We start from the raw sequence: 18,498 nt of genomic DNA on the forward strand, positions 1-18,498 counted from the left end.
GAGGAGTACTGCAAATCGTTACCATGTGTGTACGTAGACGGCTGTTCCTTCCATGCCGTGGAAGGATCTGAACGTACATTGGTTGCAGGTATTGGAGTCGTGTGGAATAATACATTCCTAGATGTATCTGTTGGATACAAAATTGGTTCTAAAAGCAGCCAGGTTGCAGAGCTTACTGCTGTGTACAAAGCCGTACAAATGGCTATCGAATATGATATTAAGGAGTTTGTAATCATCACAGATTCTGATTATGTTCGTAACAGCTTTGTGGAGTACTTTCCCGGATGGAAAAGATCCGACATGATGAGAAGCAATAACAAGCCAGTAAAGCATGGTAAGATGTTTTGTAAAATTGATGAGATGGTTACCGTCCACAGTCTTATCATTTATTGGAAGAAGGTAAGAGGTCATTCAAAGTATCCAGGCATGGATAAAGAGGGGAATGACCTAGCAGATTCCCTTGCCAAGCAAGCAGCCATTGACGGAGAAGTCTTTGACGTTGACGACCTCATGGGAACTGTCCAAGTGGATGCTATGACAAGAAGTCAGGCCCAAAAGGGAGCTGAAGCCAATGTGGCACAGTGGGGCCAAGATTCCCCTAGTGAAGATCTCATTGCGAGCCAAAAGGGGGATCCGATTATTGGTCTCTTTTATAAGTACATTGAGGATCCACACAACTGTCCCATAACCACAGAAGACTGTAGGGATAAGGAGGAGTTACGAATTTTGATGAAAGGTAAGTCCCAATTCTCATTACAGGATGGATTACTGATAAGGACCTCGAAGAACGGTATCACACAATGGGTAGTACCTACAGCATACCGAGGTCTGATGTTACAACATGCACATGATGCCCCAACCGCTGGTCATCGAGGTGAGAAAATAACGTACGAGTTACTACGGGACTACGCTTACTGGCCACATATGTTACAAGATGTGCGAACATATTGTCACGGATGTCTAATCTGCCCTCAATTCCAGCCACAAGGACCCACTCATCGGGCACCGCTGATGAAAAGGGGGATGTCCATGCCATGGTCAGACATCCAAATTGACTTCATTGGACCAGTAACAACCTCATCAAAAGGAAACAAGTATATGTTAACCGTAACTTGTCTGTTCACCAAATGGGTGGAATGTTTGCCGTGCAAAACATGCAGTTCAGGCGTATGTGCATCTCTGCTCATTAACCACGTATTTTCTAGATTTGGTCTTCCCCAGCGCATTGAATCCGATCGTGGAAGTCACTTCACCAGTGAGGTGATGACAAAGATGTGGGAAATACTGGGGGTAAAGAGGAAGCTCCATATAGCTTATCGACCAGCCTCTAGTGGTGGAGTAGAACGTTACAACCAGTCCATTGTAAACATCCTGAAAAAGTTTGTCAATGAATCTGGTAAGGACTGGGATGTCAAGTTGCCTTTGGTGCTTATGGCCATCAGAGCCACCCCAAGCGCAGCAACTAAGCTTTCTCCCTTCGAGATGATCACGGGAAGGAAGATGGTGTTACCCCAGCATTTACTTTACAGAACAACGGACCATAACTTGATCAATGCTACAACATCGCATCAGTATGTGGAAAATTTACGCAAGCACCTTCAGCATGCTTTTGCGTTCGCACAGAAGAATATAGAGAAAGCCGCAATGAGTGCTAAGACATACTACGATCTGAAGACTACACAGAAGGAGTATCAAATTTCCGATCGGGTATATCTCTATAACTTCGCTCGGGATCAAGTGAAGGAGAGAAAATTCCTACCTTCCTGGAAAGGTCCCTATGTCATCACTGACAAATTATCTCCAGTGGTCTACAAGATCAAAATCCCTAAGGGGGATGAGTTTATTGAAAAATGGGTGCACATTAATCAGCTACGTGTTTGTCACCCTAGTGCACGACTTCGAGAGATTGAAGGAGTTGGATGAAAAGAGGTGAAGAGACTTTACGGTTCCAGCTAAAGACGGAAATAAGGATTGGTATCGTATGAACTAAAAAGTGTTATCTGTTATTGAACATCTTTAACTCATACTAACCCATCCTCATGTATGTTTCCTCTGTAACAAAATGTCTCCTAACTCACCTCTGAAACCAGAACTTACTCTGTCCAAGAAAAGAACTTATGCCAGTCGGAGGTATATGGTATTAGTAACTCTTTTCTTGCAGGATAAAGTTGAAAAGTGTATGTGCTCATATGTGTCATACAATATTTTAGGGGCGTAAGATGTCATCAAAGATGATTGCCATTATCTACGTCGTCCTGATCTTGGGGAAGAAGTTCCACGCTGAGCCGATTGCTGTGCCAGGTCCTTCATCCGGAATCATGCTACAAGACACCGCGGGGTTCATATTGACGAACAAGAGGATATTATCCCAGAAGATCTACAGCAGCCTGGATCCTCGCATCTTCGTCGAAAAACAACTCAACATGTCTGAGATCCTGTCGACGGAGCTCCAATCCTGGTACCAGATGCACATCGGATATTTCCAAGAACGGATTACGCAGATCCTGGAACAAGCAAGGAAGACCTTGACCAAAGAAGAGTTTTCTACAGACCAAAGCGATTCATATTTTTGCAATCGTAGCTGCCATAATTTTTGGCATAGTGGGCACTGTTATTACTACCGGTGTGACAGTTACCGATTCCATCTCTATCAAGACATTGGAACTTGAAGTTGGTTCATTGAAAAGGAACCTATTAAACATTCATATGGAGATGGAGAATCAAAACAAACCTTTATCGAACTTATATCCTGTTTTGCAGTATCTATAGGATGTTTGAATTTGTGTCCCATCCAAGTCATGCGTTAGATAAGGTTCTCCAGAAGAACTTTAACCAAGCTCTGGTTGGAACACTATGAGCCAAGTCTACGCATCGAAGAAAATATATGGAAAGCCCTTTATTACATTCCAAATGCATTCACATTTTTATGGAATATTTTGGAATGAAGGGGGATTTGTCGGGCATATGTATATCTGCACATTAAGGTCTGACAATATTAGAACCAAAATGGAGATTCACATTCCCTTTAAGAGGCCAAACTTTCTGTTGGAATAAGCCAGAGAAGATCATGATGGTCACTGGCATACAATGTATATTGTTTTAAAAGTTATTGCCAACAGATGTGGTATCTTAGAGATTGTAATGGGTCTCACATGAACTGTCTTAACTACCGGGGTCATGAGAGGTTATTGCTTAAAAACACTGGTTTCTCTAAACATATCAGTCTGAGGAACAATGGGTGTTATATAGCTTCATGATCTAATAAGAGACATCCATAAAACACATCTGGTGTGGAATGGGTATCTTTTCGTATATATATATATATATATATATATTCCTGTGTGCATTTATTTAGCGTTTGAACTTGTTAATGATTCATATATAATAAGCAATATTAAGTATTATAACCAGACATTATTAATGTATCTTTTTGTATTGTATCTCATTGAGGGGATATAGCAAGTTGTTGTTTTCTTCTCTTAAGAAGGGTCTATTCAGAGGAGCTGAGGGTATTTCAAACATCATTACTCGAATAGCTGTGACAATTAGGTGTATACAAACCAGGGAAAAGCTAGAAGTTTATGGTTCTCTTATCTGACCATAAATAAGATGGTCTGTTAACTGTCAAAATGGATCCATGGTGTCTGGGAAAGTGATCCTAAAGTGTCAGAAAGAGTACCTCCTAATTGATTTAAGTTGGGAGAGACCAAAGGTTAAGAGGTATAATAAAGCCGGATATATATGTTAATTCTAAAAATTGCTATATGATACAACAGTGCCATCAAGTGGTAGATGGGCAGAAGAAATGCCAATAAAATGACGTCATACCCATGATTACCATACGTCACACCCACCTTATCTAATTGGAAATCCCTAATCCAAGAGGGGATGGGCATAGATAAGGATGAGGATATCTAATGCAGTTTTTGGGAGAAGAGAGAGAACTAAGATCACTTGAAAGATCACTTGAGACAAAGAGGACTGGAGCCAAACATCACTTGGAACTTCTTCAGGGAGAACACTTGGGAATTCATTCATCAGCATCACTTCACACGTCAGGAACGTACCTCAGGACGGGATAGATCTGAATCTTGGAAAGCTGGGTCCCTTCTAAAAGCTCTTTATCCCAAAGCAAGGGGTAATGTATAATCCATTTTATTTGCAGTAATTATAAATCGCTCCAATTGGCATATACCGTATTTTTCGCCGTATAAGACGCACTTTTTCCCCCCCAAAAGTGGGGGGGAAATAGCAGTGCGTCTTATACGGCGAATGTAGCCGATTTTGCTTAGTTTTCAATGATACACCCGCCGCGATGCCGTGCGGCGGGTATATCAGCTGTGAGGGAGGAGGGGCTGGGGGCGGCATCTGCATTTATAATGACAGCGGGGCCCGTGCAGTGACTGTATTCTACTACACGGGCCCCGCTTACTGTACAATCATATCCCTAATACCGTAGTTAATTGTTGTGTGCACTGCATGTAAAAGCATAATGAGCGATGATGAGCGCTATTACTTACAATTAGAAGCGCTTGCCGTTCGGAGCAGGGAGGAGGGAGGAGGCAGGAGGCAGGAGGCAGGCCGGGAGGACGGGCGCTGGCAGTGTGAGTCATACGTCACGCGCCTGCGCCGCCTGCTTCATGAATGAAGCAGGCGGCGTGGGCGCATGACGGATGACTCACACTGCCAGCGCCCGTCCTCCCGGCCTGCCTCCTGCCTCCTCCCTCCTCCCTGCTCCGAACGGCAAGCGCTTCTAATTGTAAGTAATAGCGCTCATCATCGCTCATTATGCTTTTACATGCAGTGCACACAACAATTAACTACGGTATTAGGGATATGATTGTACAGTAAGCGGGGCCCGTGTAGTAGAATACAGTCACTGCACGGGCCCCGCTGTCATTATAAATGCAGATGCGACCCCCACCCCCATTATAAAAGCAAATGCGACCCCCACACTTATGGAGGGGATCTGTGGATGACACATAGCATAAGATGCTATATATGTGTCATCCACAGATCCCCCCCATAACTGTCATACACAGATCCTCATAACAGCGCCATCCAGAGAGGATCCCCTATAAGTGTCATCCACAGATCCCCCATAACAGTGCGTCATCCACAGATCCCCATAACAGTGCATCACCCACAGACCACAATTAGTTCAAAATATTTTTTTTCTTATTTTCCTCCCCAAAAACCTAGGTGCGTCTTATACGCCGGTGCGTCTTATACGGCGAAAAATACGGTAGTTGAGACCCCATTATTAGTGGGTCAATAGTGTTAACATTAATTTTATGGGAAATTTTAATGAACGTGCACATCATTAGAATTCCTGTAATATTGTTATCAGAGTGGAATCTCTGATCGGATTTTTATTATCCGTAGTTAGGTCAACGGGCGTATTTATAAGGTGTCTCTTACTGCCATATTCTCTGATTGAGCATAAGGGATTTTCCACAGATTCATTTCTATTGTTTTTTTTGTTGTTGTTGTTACATTATAATATTTTGATTACCAGTATATTAATCGGTAATAATTTGATAAAAGGAAGAAGTAGTATTGTACTTAAGTCAGCCTGTAAACGGTGGAGCACCATCTTATGGTCAATTTTGATATTATCTTTGTATTTGTATGCCATGTTTTCTGCTTGTATTTATAATAAATTATATTTTGTATAATTAATTGCACCCTGTTTCATTAGCTGCACAAATTAACTTTAGATCTCATCAATAAAAGAACTGGCGTTTATATGTCCGCCAATTAAATTTCCATTTTATTTTTTTTTATTTTTTTTTATTTTTCATAAAAAAATCTGAAATCATAATTTTTATAATTTCATATTTTTATATATGATAAATACCCGACAAACAGCTGAGAAGCCAATTGTCCCATTACTTTTGGTCTCTTAAGAAGTGGGAGGCACATATGCAAACTGTTGTAATTCCTACACCGTTCACCTGATTTGGATGTAAATACCCTCAAATTAAAGCTGACAGTCTGCAGTTAAAGCACATCTAGTTTGTTTCATTTCAAATCCATTGTGGTGGTGTATAGAGCCAACAATTTTAGAATTGTGTACATGTCCCAATATTTATGGACCAGACTGTAACTGTTTTTCTAACTGTGTGACTAGTTCTTGCACTAATAAGCCGTGTCTCTAAACTATTGCAAGGTTGTAAACACTTATGAGCCACATTCTTAAGTACAGGGAGTGCAGAATTATTAGGCAAATGAGTATTTTGACCACATCATCCTCTTTATGCATGTTGTCTTACTCCAAGCTGTATAGGCTCAAAAGCCTACTACCAATTAAGCAAATTAGGTGATGTGCATCTCTGTAATGAGAAGGGGTGTGGTCTAATGACATCAACACCCTATATCAGGTGTGCATAATTATTAGGCAACTTCCTTTCCTTTGGCAAAATGGGTCAAAAGAAGGACTTGACAGGCTCAGAAAAGTCAAAAATAGTGAGATATCTTGCAGAGGGATGCAGCACTCTTAAAATTGCAAAGCTTCTGAAGCGTGATCATCGAACAATCAAGCGTTTCATTCAAAATAGTCAACAGGGTCGCAAGAAGCATGTGGAAAAACCAAGGCGCAAAATAACTGCCCATGAACTGAGAAAAGTCAAGCGTGCAGCTGCCAAGATGCCACTTGCCACCAGTTTGGCCATATTTCAGAGCTGCAACATCACTGGAGTGCCCAAAAGCACAAGGTGTGCAATACTCAGAGACATGGCCAAGGTAAGAAAGGCTGAAAGACGACCACCACTGAACAAGACACACAAGCTGAAACGTCAAGACTGGGCCAAGAAATATCTCAAGACTGATTTTTCTAAGGTTTTATGGACTGATGAAATGAGAGTGAGTCTTGATGGGCCAGATGGATGGGCCCGTGGCTGGATTGGTAAAGGGCAGAGAGCTCCAGTCCGACTCAGACGCCAGCAAAGTGGAGGTGGAGTACTGGTTTGGGCTGGTATCATCAAAGATGAGCTTGTGGGGCCTTTTCGGGTTGAGGATGGAGTCAAGCTCAACTCCCAGTCCTACTGCCAGTTTCTGGAAGACACCTTCTTCAAGCAGTGGTACAGGAAGAAGTCTGCATCCTTCAAGAAAAACATGATTTTTATGCAGGACAATGCTCCATCACATGCGTCCAAGTACTCCACAGCGTGGCTGGCAAGAAAGGGTATAAAAGAAGAAAATCTAATGACATGGCCTCCTTGTTCATCTGATCTGAACCCCATTGAGAACCTGTGGTCCATCATCAAATGTGAGATTTACAAGGAGGGAAAACAGTACACCTCTCTGAACAGTGTCTGGGAGGCTGTGGTTGCTGCTGCACGCAATGTTGATGGTGAACAGATCAAAACACTGACAGAATCCATGGATGGCAGGCTTTTGAGTGTCCTTGCAAAGAAAGGTGGCTATATTGGTCACTGATTTGTTTTTGTTTTGTTTTTGAATGTCAGAAATGTATATTTGTGAATGTTGAGATGTTATATTGGTTTCACTGGTAAAAATAAATAATTGAAATGGGTATATATTTGTTTTTTGTTAAGTTGCCTAATAATTATGCACAGTAATAGTCACCTGCACACACAGATATCCCCCTAAAATAGCTAAAACTAAAAACAAACTAAAAACTACTTCCAAAAATATTCAGCTTTGATATTAATGAGTTTTTTGGGTTCATTGAGAACATGGTTGTTGTTCAATAATAAAATTAATCCTCAAAAATACAACTTGCCTAATAATTCTGCACTCCCTGTAGATAAAGATAAAGAGCATAGTAGAGTATATCAGCTCTGTACAAAAAAAAAGGATTCCATATTGTTAATGAAGACCAATTTAAAAAATATATTGTTAGCTTAAAATTGCAATACAATAAAAAAAAAAAAAAAGCTCCAAAGGTGTACATAACCTTTGCTGCCAATAATTGGCTGAGCAGGCATTTCATGCACATCAAGACTGACCAGGAAACAAAGACTGATGGGTAACTGTGAGTGGCAGGACTTTGGTGAGAACTATTATTTTACAGCACCAGGATCTTTTTTTTTTATCTAAACATCCAGAGAACCTCTTTGCCACATTGCCACAGTATGGCTACCCATTCCTAAAGAATGAGAAAATGTTAGTTGAATCCAGATGATTGGCTGTGCATACTTTAGAATTGTAACAAGTTTTTATCATCTTCAGGCCTTCATCTTTGGTAAAAGTAACATAAGCTTTGCATAGTGGTTTGTTTAATGCTTCTAAAAACATAGTTTGCATACATCAGTAGTACATGTGAATACATTGAACTTTGTAGCCCCTGTTTCCTAGTCCAGGCACTATGTAAATGTTCAGAAACCCCCTTCAGTCCCGAGAAAATCCTTCACACTAGACAAGGAGGAGAGGGCCATGCCACTGCAGTATCTATCCCTCAGTTAATTTGTAAAACTGCAAAATATGAAAGAGAGTGGGACAGGAGGGGACATCTGATTGTCTTAGGGCACAAAGAAATCTTTTCCACAGAAGAGGCCTTCACTGCAGAGTTGCACCGTGTTTCTAGTGTTTGGCAATAAAAAATGTTAGCAAAAAATAACTAGTTGTGTTAAGTCATGCAGTCAGCATATTTACATTTCTGATATGTCCCAATTCAAGGTGAGATAAAGAATGAACCCCTGATGCAATAACTAATATATATTGCCCTCGTCTCCTTGTCTATCTGGAAAATTACCCATTAAATATTAGGGACCAATGAGCAGCAGACATTGGACATTTAGATTTAGTTTGGGATGCTATGCAAAGGAAATTGCTACAGGTTATAGTCAGTAAAACCCATGGCTTGTCCTGAATTCTTATGTTAGTATTTGTAGAAGCCGCAAATTATTACAGATATAGAAAAAACACTGCTTGAGATTTGGCACGGTTTCTGGCCTCCTAGTCTAATCCTATCCTTTAGGGCAGTATTTATAACCCTCCCCCCTTTATAACCCCCCGCTCATCCACCCCATTACATTTAGGGAAGGGAAGATCTACATTATAAAATGTAGGTTAACATGCAACATTGCATTTTTCCTCAAAGTAATTGGAATATGAGCTGTTTTGCTGGGGCTTGCTATGACACAAAGAATTTACTATACCTTTTTTTTTCACCTTTGATTCATTTCATGATATAGCGTACCCAGGCCAATGTCAAAGATATGTCACACTAGTGAGTCGCTAAGATAGCATTTATGGATCTTTAAGCAGTGGACCTTCACCAATATGTGGCAGCATTTTCCAAGACCTGGCTTTTTCAGCTTTTTCAGAACTAAAAATTATTATTTTTTGTTTTTTTATTGTAGGTCAATGATAGAAACACTTCAATCAAGATTAATTACTGTGTATACTTCTTTCCAAGAGCTTCGTTTTATCTGAATCTGACCTTAAGAGCATATTATTTGACAACTTATTCAGCTGGCAACATCAGAGATGAGAAAGAGTGATTTAACTACCAAAGTTAAACTAACAGTTTTCTGAAGAGGGTCATGTTCACATTCGTGTCATGAATGAATGACATAAATTGAGTAACTGCAATTATGCTTTTAGTATTTAGCATTTCAGGCAGAATTCGTTATGCGCGGTGATGTTACTTAAAGGAATTAACAAAAATAACTAAAAGGACTGCTATGTTAAAGGACATTTAAAGGACATACCTGAGTTTGGAACTCTTTCTCAGCATTAACGTTCCACAACTGAACCTGCAGTAATTATTATTATTATTATTTATTATTTATTATTAAAGCGGCATTCATTCCATAGCGCTGTACATATGATAAGTGGTGCACATATATAACACAGACAATTGCACTAATCATAAACAAGATGAGTTACAAACTGGTACAGAAGGAGAGAGGGCCCTGCCCGTGAGGGCTTACAATCTACATGGTATGGGAGAAGGACACAGTAGGTGCAGGGGAAGTTGGTCATGGCGGTATAGAGGCAGCAGGGTCACTGGTTGTAGGCTTGTCTGAAGAGGTGGGTTTTCAGGTTTCTCTTGAAGGATTCCACTGTAGGTGAGAGTCTGATATGTTGGGGTAGCGAGTTCCAGAGTATGGGGGATGCACAGGAGAAATCTTGGAGTCGATTGTGGGAAGAGGCGATAAGAGGAGAGGAGAGAAGGAGGTCTTGTGAGGATCGGAGAGTGCGTGTGGGGATGTATCGGGAAAGTAGCTCAGAGATGTAGGGAGGGGACAGGTTATGGATGGCCTTGTATGTGTTTGTTAGTACTTTGAAGTGGATTCGTTGGGCAATGGGGAGCCAGTGAAGGGATTGGCAGAGGGGAGAGGCAGAGGAGTAATAAGGTGAGAGGTGGATTAGTCGGGCAGCAGAGTTGAGGATAGATTGGAGGGGTGCGAGAGTGCTAGATGGAAGGCCACAGAGGAGAATGTTGCAGTAGTCTAGGCGGGAGATAATGAGGGCATGTACAAGCATTTTCGCAGATTCAAAGTTAAGGAAAGCACGGATGCGGGAGATGTTTTTGAGTTGGAGGCGGCAGGTGGTGGAAAGGGCTTGGACGTGCGGTCGGAAGGAAAGTGCAGAATCTAAGGTCACTCCAAGGCAGCGGGCTTTGTTGACTGGGGATAATGTGCAGCCATTGATCGTGATAGATAGGTCTGTTGGGGGGGGTTGAACAAGATGGGGGAAAGATTATGAATTCTGTCTTATCCATGTTAAGTTTAAGAAAGCGAGAGGCGAAGAAGGATGATATAGAAGATAGACATTGTGGGATTCTTGATAGTAAGGTAGTGATGTCTGGACCAGAGAGGTAGATTTGTGTGTCATCAGCATAGGAGTGATACTGAAAGCCATGGGACTCTATGAGCTGTCCCAGGCCAAAAGTGTAGATTGAGAAGAGCAGGGGTCCTAGGACAGAGCCTTGCGGGACACCAACAGAGAGGGCATGAGACGAGGAGGTGGTGCGGGTGTCACGGACGGTGTACAGGAAACAAGACAAAGCAACATGCATATATGACTCACTGGATCCAAAGCTAAGGAACCAAAAGGGAGACCCCTGCACAAGACCTGAGACTTTCCCTGGCTGCTCAGCCTATGCAAAGATCCCAGAGGTGGATGGTTGCATATCCACGTACCTCGACTATATAACCCCTGAACACCCTACAATAGTGAGGGGACACGACCACCGGCTCCCTACACCAGACACGGAGGGAGTCAGGGTCACCTGGGATCCAGCAAACAGAAAATAACAGATAAATGTTCAGCACTTAACTTTGTAGCAGACTGGAAAACAGGATCAGCATGCACACACACACACTCCAGGAAGTAGTATAAGCCGCCCAGTAATGCATTATGGGGAGGAATTTAAAGGGAGGCAATCAGTCCAACTACATGACAGCTGAGAGAGGCTAACGAGATGAGGAACTGAACATCACAACAAAGAAAACTCAAGGAGGAGGTTCTGAAAGGCTTCTGTCAGAGCTTCTCAGCTGTCTGGTTGTGACAGCGGGAGTAGGAGACGCGAAACGTCCGGTCTGTGAGGTATGATGTGATCCAGGAGAGAGCCAGGTCAGTGATGCCAAGAGATGAGAGAGTTTGCAACAGAAGGGAGCGGTCAACAGTGTTGAAGGCAGAGGACAGGTCAAGGAGAAGGAGGACAGAGTATTGTTTCTTGGTTTTGGCTGTCAGTAGGTCATTGGTGATTTTGGTAAGGGCAGTCTCGGTCGAGTGGTGGGTTCGGAAGCCAGATTGTAGGCGGTCAAAGAGGGAGCAGGAGGAGAGGTGGGAGGACAGTTCTGAATGGACATGTTGTTCAAGTAGCTTTGAGGCATACGGAAGAAGTGATATGGGGCGATAACTGGACAAGGAAGATGGGTCAAGTGAAGGCTTTTTGAGGATGGGTGTAATGGTAGCATGTTTAAAAGCAGAGGGGAAGACACCAGAGTTTAGTGATAGATTGAAGAGATGAGTTAGGGCTGGGATAAACACTGCGGTGAGGTTAGGGATGAGGTGGGATGGGATCGGGTCAAGTACGCAGGTGGTGAGATGTGATCTGGAGAGTAGAGTGGAGAGTTTTTCTTCTGTAATGGTGGAGAAGCGGGTTTTGGGGGGAGAGGACCGAGCAGTTGTGTAGAGGGTCTGTGGGGACTGTGTAGTAAAGCTTTCTCTGATGTGGACTATCTTTTGTTTGAAATATTTGGCAAAGTCCTCAGCTGAGAAGAGAGGAGAGGGTGGGGGTGCTGGGGGGCGGAGAAGGGAGTTAAAAGTGCTAAAAAGTTGTTTAGGGCTGTGTGACAAGGAAGATATGAGAGATGAGAAGTAGGCCTGTTTTGCATCAGCGAGTGAGGATTTGAATATGAGAAGGGATTGCTTGTATGCAGTGAAATGATCTTTAGAAGGGGATTTTTTCCATTGCCGCTCAGCAGCCCTGGAAGCTTGTCTGAGTTTCTTGGTCAGGTTGGTGTGCCAGGGTTGTCTGTTGATTTTCCGGATTTTGTTATGTGTGAGGGGGGCAACAGTGTCCAGAGCTGTACTTATTGTGGTGTTATATAGGGTGGTAGCAGCTTCTGGGTCCTGGAGGCAACAGATGGTAGAGAGTGGGAGAAGAGAGTCAGAAAGCAAGTGAAAGTCGAGATGTTTAAGGTTCCTGCGGGGGTGTGCTGGTGTGGACCGGGGGGGCTACAGAAGAGACCAGTGAAGAGAAGGTGAGTAGGTTGTGGTCGGATAGGGGGAGAGGCGAGTTAGAAAAGTTAGATAGGGAGCAAAAGCGGGTAAAGATCAGATCCAGAGTGTGACCATCTCTGTGGGTGGGAGCTGAAGACCACTGTGATAGGCCGAAGGAGGAAGAGAGCGACAGGAGTTTAGAGGTGGCCGAGTGGCAGGTGTCAATAGAGATGTTGAAATCACCCATGATGATAGTGGGGATGGCGGCAGAAAGAAAGTGTAGTAGCCAGGTGTTGAAGTGGTCAAGAAATATGGTGGCTGGGCCTGGAGGGCGGTAAATGACTGCTACTTGAAGGTTGGATGGAGAGTAGATGCAAACAGAGTGTACCTCAAATGAGGTGAGCGTAATGGAGGGTGGCAGTGGAGTTGGGCTGTAGGAGCAGGTGTCTGAGACCAACTCCTCCACCATGTTTGCAGCCGGGGCGGGGGGTGTGAGTGAATTGAAATCCACTATAAGAGAGTGCAGCAGGGGAGAAGGTGTCTGAGGGTGTCAGCCATGTTTCTGTGAGACCCAGAAAGGAAAGGTTTTGAGAGATGAACAGTTCATGAATGTACGACAGTTTGTTACGGACAGAGCGCGCGTTCCATAATGCTCCTGCAAGAGAAACCAAAGGGGCAGGGGTCAGAGGAATGGTAATTAGGTTTAAGGGGTTGCAGAATTTTGCAGAAGGAGATTTGTAGTGGGACATGGAAGTGATAGTGGGGATTTGCTGAGGGGGTCCTGGATTTGGAGAGATATCACCAGCAGTAAGGAGAAGCAGAGAAAGTGTTAATAGATGAGAATAGGAGAGGGCATGAGGTGTCTGTGTGTGTTTGGGAAGGAAGTGTTTTATGTTTGCAAACAGGTTTGTGCAAGCGGTCAGATGAGAAGGTAAGATGGAAGAAGAGATGAATAGTGCCTTGCTAGGTGAATGGATGTGGGGGGTATTTCAGGAGGTTGTGGAAAAGTAGGAGGAGTAAGAGGAAAAATGTAAACATTGTTTGCATTGATTATGTCTGGAATTACCTGCGGTCCCCTTCTGGTTCAATTCTGGTATAATTCAGTCTGTGCACTTAAAGAGTTGCACTTGAGAGATGTTGCATGTGGAAAGACCAAGGTCTGAGAAGACCATGGATCTTAGATTTATACCAGTCAGTGATCAATCAGGTGTGACCAAGAGGGGAGGGGGCTACATATGTCCTAATTAAGGAGGACCAGATACAGGGGTGAAATAGTGTAAACAAATACTCAATAAATCCAGCAGGAAAAGAGACATTAATAGTTCAGACAAACATACCAGGATTTAGAAGGTAATTATCAGTAATTATCTGATTGTGGCTCCAGCTTCATTTTAGAAGGGGTTCTTAGGGTAAGATAACATTTTTAAATTGCTATTCCACCAATACCATATTAATACAAACCTGTGGTGAGTCCTTTGTACAAATACGAACAGTTTCAAATTTTTTCATAAATGAATATTACAGGCAAATATAAGAATTTTGTACTGTGTCTTATCATTGAAAGATGCTTCCTTCTCCACTTATCAAGCTCCTCTCCTCCCTCGGATCAATTTTCAGTGATGATGGGCTGCCTGCTCACAGAGCGATCAGATTAAATAGAAGTCTATGGAGAGGGGAGGAGGAGGAGGAGCAGGGAAAGGTTGCTTGAGACCGGCAGGGCAGAGAAACTGACATAGAGATTTACATCTAAACTGCTTATTTTATGCTGTATAGTGTCCTCCTTTTCTGCTGCTGCTTTTGAAGTTGTGCTGCAGAGAATTAGGAAGCAGGATCCTCTGTTTGTCTGTCCATGTTCTACATATGGGTAGACAGGATCTCAGCTAGTCTACACCCACTTGCTCATAAAAAAATTAGGAGTAGAAAAAGAAGTTAATGTTGCTTTCCTGATGTCCAGTGAGTTAATCTCCCCTCCAGACTCCAACCTGGTTCACGTAGCCGTAAAGTTGAAAATAGAATGGACAGAAATCCTCCCTCTCCCTCAGACTGTTCCTCGTGGTTTTTCCAAGTGCAGGGAAGCAGGATAGACTAAAACATTCGGGGCCTGGGCCCCTGATGTTTTGTCCAAGGCCCCAAATGCCCTGGCTGCCAGCTAGATACAACTGTATTGCCGTCCTCAGGAAGGCAATACAATTGAGTCTAATGTACTGGAAATGCTGAAGGACCTGTGGTGACATCACAGGTCATGTGACCAGTAAAACAGACAGTGGTTGAGAAGGACCTGCAATGATGTCACCATCATGTGACCAGTGCAGGAAAGGACAGTGAAGAGGAAAATTCCTGGGGGAAGGAGAGGTGGTAATGTCTTCTACTTGAGGAGAGGTAAGTGAAGGGAGAGGCAGAGCAATGCTGGAAGTTATGGTTATTTAACTGGGACTGTATGTTAGGGCTGAAGGGAGGGATTTTATTTACATGGAACTGTGTGTTGGAGGTGGCTGGGAAAGGAGTCATGTTATTTACATGGGACTGTATGTTGATGTGGCTGTAGGAGGGAGTGATGTTATTACATAGGACTGTATGTTGAAGGGAGCTGTGGGAGGGAGTGATGTTATTTACATGGGACTGAATGTTGGAGGGGGCTGGGGCACGGTGATGTTATTTACATGGGAATCCATGTTGGCGGGTGCTGGGGCAGGGTGATGTTATTTACATGGGACTGTATGTTGATGGCAGCTGTGGGAGGGAGTGATGTTATTTACATGGGACTGTATGTTACCGGGGTCTGAGGGACTGATGTTATTTACATTGGACTGAATTTTGAGGGGGCAATGTTATTTACGTGGGACTGTATGTTGAAGGTGTCTGGTGGGGCGAAATTATGTTATTTACATGGGACTGAATGTTGAGGGGGTGATGTTTACATGGGACTGTATTTTGGAGGGGGATGTAAATAGAGAGGGATGTTATTTACATAGGACTGTACATTGAAGGGGACTGGAGAGATGATGTCATTTACATGGGACTCTATGGCGGAGGGAGGAAAATAGTGTTATTTACATGGGACTGTATGTTAGAGGGGCTGAAGGGAGGGGAGTGATGTTATTTACATAGGACTGTAATTTGGAGGGGGCAGGAGAGATGGTGTGATGTTATTTACTTGGGATGTGGAGGGAGGAATATAACTACAGGGGGCACTGCAAATCCAGGGGACATTTAGGAATTATTATTACTACTGGGGGCTCTATAGGAGGGACTTAAAGATCTGCCTTATTTCTACTAAGAGCACTATGGGGGGGGGGGGGGCTTTATTAATACTGAGGGGTCTGTAGAGAGCTTTATTACCACTGGTGAAACAATAGGGGCATTATTTCTACTGGGGGCTCTGTGAGGGTATTATTAATACGAGAAGGCTCTTTTACTAATGGGGACACTCTTGGGGAGCATTATCATGGTTGGGGGAACTGTAGGGGGCAGTATTACTAATGAGGGCATTCTTGGGGAGCATTATCACGGCTGGGGGCACTGTAGGGGGCAGTATTATTAATGGGGCATTCTAGAAGGGAATTACTATTGGTTGGACTATGAGGTGCACTATTACTATGGGGGGCACTGATATTTCTTCAGGATAGTATTTGGGGGTATTGGGCAGCACAGCAAGCAGCAGGATAATACTGTGGGTACTCAAGGTTGGGGGATGATAGAAATGTGAGGAAGCTAAGTTGCCTGTGTGTCACACTCTGCAGAGACGAGGCGCGGCTAAAAGAAGTTGTACGGACCAAATGAAGAAGATGATGACAAAGAAGATCTACATCTGAGGAGACCACACCTAGGAGGCCCTGGATGTGAGAGGTATGTGCTGCTGTATAGCAAGTACAGCCAAATAGCCAAATGCGGCGTGCGGGGGGTGGTGGGGTGACTTAGAGAACTGGGCCATATTTATTTGGGCTTGGGCCCAGGGTCTTTTGAGGCCCTAGTAATGCCCATGTCTAAGTGGCAACTGAAATCAGTGCAAGCAGTACAGACACTAACTAACCTGCTTGTTCGGGCAAGGAGCAGTAGGGGAAGAGTTATTATATAGCCACAGAGATTAGCACTGAAAGAGTTAAGGACTGTTTAATTCATGAACTGGGTGAGGTTAGATTACATAGCAGTCAGTGAGCACAGACAGCAGAGATAATTTTGAAACATGGCATCCAGTCAGTGGCAATGGACATAACAGCTGTAGTGGGTAACAGCAGGTTGTGTGTTTTTAAGCTGCATGGCCATGCGGACACTCAACTAAAAGGGAACCCATAACTTGGTTTGGTGCTGCAAAACCACCATGTTATACAGCTGGGGTTTAAATTTCTAACAATTCCCCATGTGAAACTGGACAGTTACAGGATTACCTAGAAAAAGAAGTTAGAGTATACTGGAGTTGAACACGGGACTCATCTCAAGTGGTATTGGGCGCATTCTCACTGGGCATAGGAAACTGAAGACAGAGAAGTTCCATTTAAAGTGAAATGTGTGATATTTATTAAGACTGGTGTTATATTCCCTGCTCCGTTGATATCAGATGCACCATAATTGTGCATGCCTCTCATAATTGTGGCGCATCTTGGCAGGTCCATCCACCAGAACTGAAATATACACCACGTAGGAACTGGCATAGATTTCAGGTATAATTTATAGCAGCCTTCTAACAAGCCAGGCCACCTAGGCCAAGCCTGGTACCACCCATTCTCTGTCCCACATCACACACTTTTTATAAAAGTGGCAGAGCAAAAAAGAAACACCTTAAAAGTTGTGACATTACTTCCAGAAAACTAGCATAAGGGATTGATAAATGTGCCCTGTTGATTTTCTTAAAGCTATCGATTCCAGATTTCTATGGGTTTGTTCACATCTGCGTTTTAGGCTCGGTTTGGGGTTTTGTCATAGAGTTTATAAAAAACAGAGACGGGAAAAGTCAATATTCTCCCTAATGGAAACCCAACACATTCAGCGATAGTCAATAGGATCTCTTAGGCTCTGTTCCCTTTATTTATGTGCCGAATCTGGCCCTTCCGTTCTTTCCGTTCTTCTGCTCCTCTATAGCCGAATAGAAGAACAGAAACAAATTGCATCGATGCGAAACCTGGATGTATCTTTTGCTCAGTCTAGGAGGATAATTCCCTCACAGTACAATGCTAAAATTTCTGAATATATTGAGCCTAATTTATTTTCTGCCTTGTGCTTGTATGTGATGTTGGTGCATTCTCTGGAAACCAGTGAAACGGTTCAATATTTGATGGCAACTTCATGACATATCTATACAATGAATGAGTTCTTTCTCAGCCCTTCTTTATCTTTTAAATGCACATGGCATTCTCCCTCGATACTTCTCGGAATTGCTTGCTTCTAAATACTAGAACTTTAATACAATGTGTTCTCCATAGGGAAATATATTGCAATACTTTGAATTGAAATGAAAGTGTTTGTTTTATGCCAAAAGGTTGTTGCTGTAATAGGAAATGTCCAAGTGAGTCAGTTCCATGCATGTGAGATCTAGAAGCATATATTCTGTGATGTCAATGATGTTTTCAATAATAGAGGAGATTGGTAGAAAGGGATATACAGTGGTATGCATTATAGTATTAAAGTATGCAGTCTGCATTTATGTTTTAATCAATCACATGGAGGTATTGCTGGCTTAAGACACCTATCCCCAGGTTTACTGTTCCTTATTTATTGCTATTTTTATATTAACAATTTGCAGTCTGAGCCTTTCTGTGCCATGGAAAACATCGAAAAAATTAACACAACTGTTACCTGAGGTGCAAATTAGACATAAATTAAAGGGAATGTGTTAATTATATTTTTTCTACCAGTTGA

This window comes from Bufo gargarizans, chromosome 9, assembly GCF_014858855.1.
Source record: "Bufo gargarizans isolate SCDJY-AF-19 chromosome 9, ASM1485885v1, whole genome shotgun sequence".
Lineage (NCBI taxonomy): Eukaryota > Metazoa > Chordata > Amphibia > Anura > Bufonidae > Bufo > Bufo gargarizans.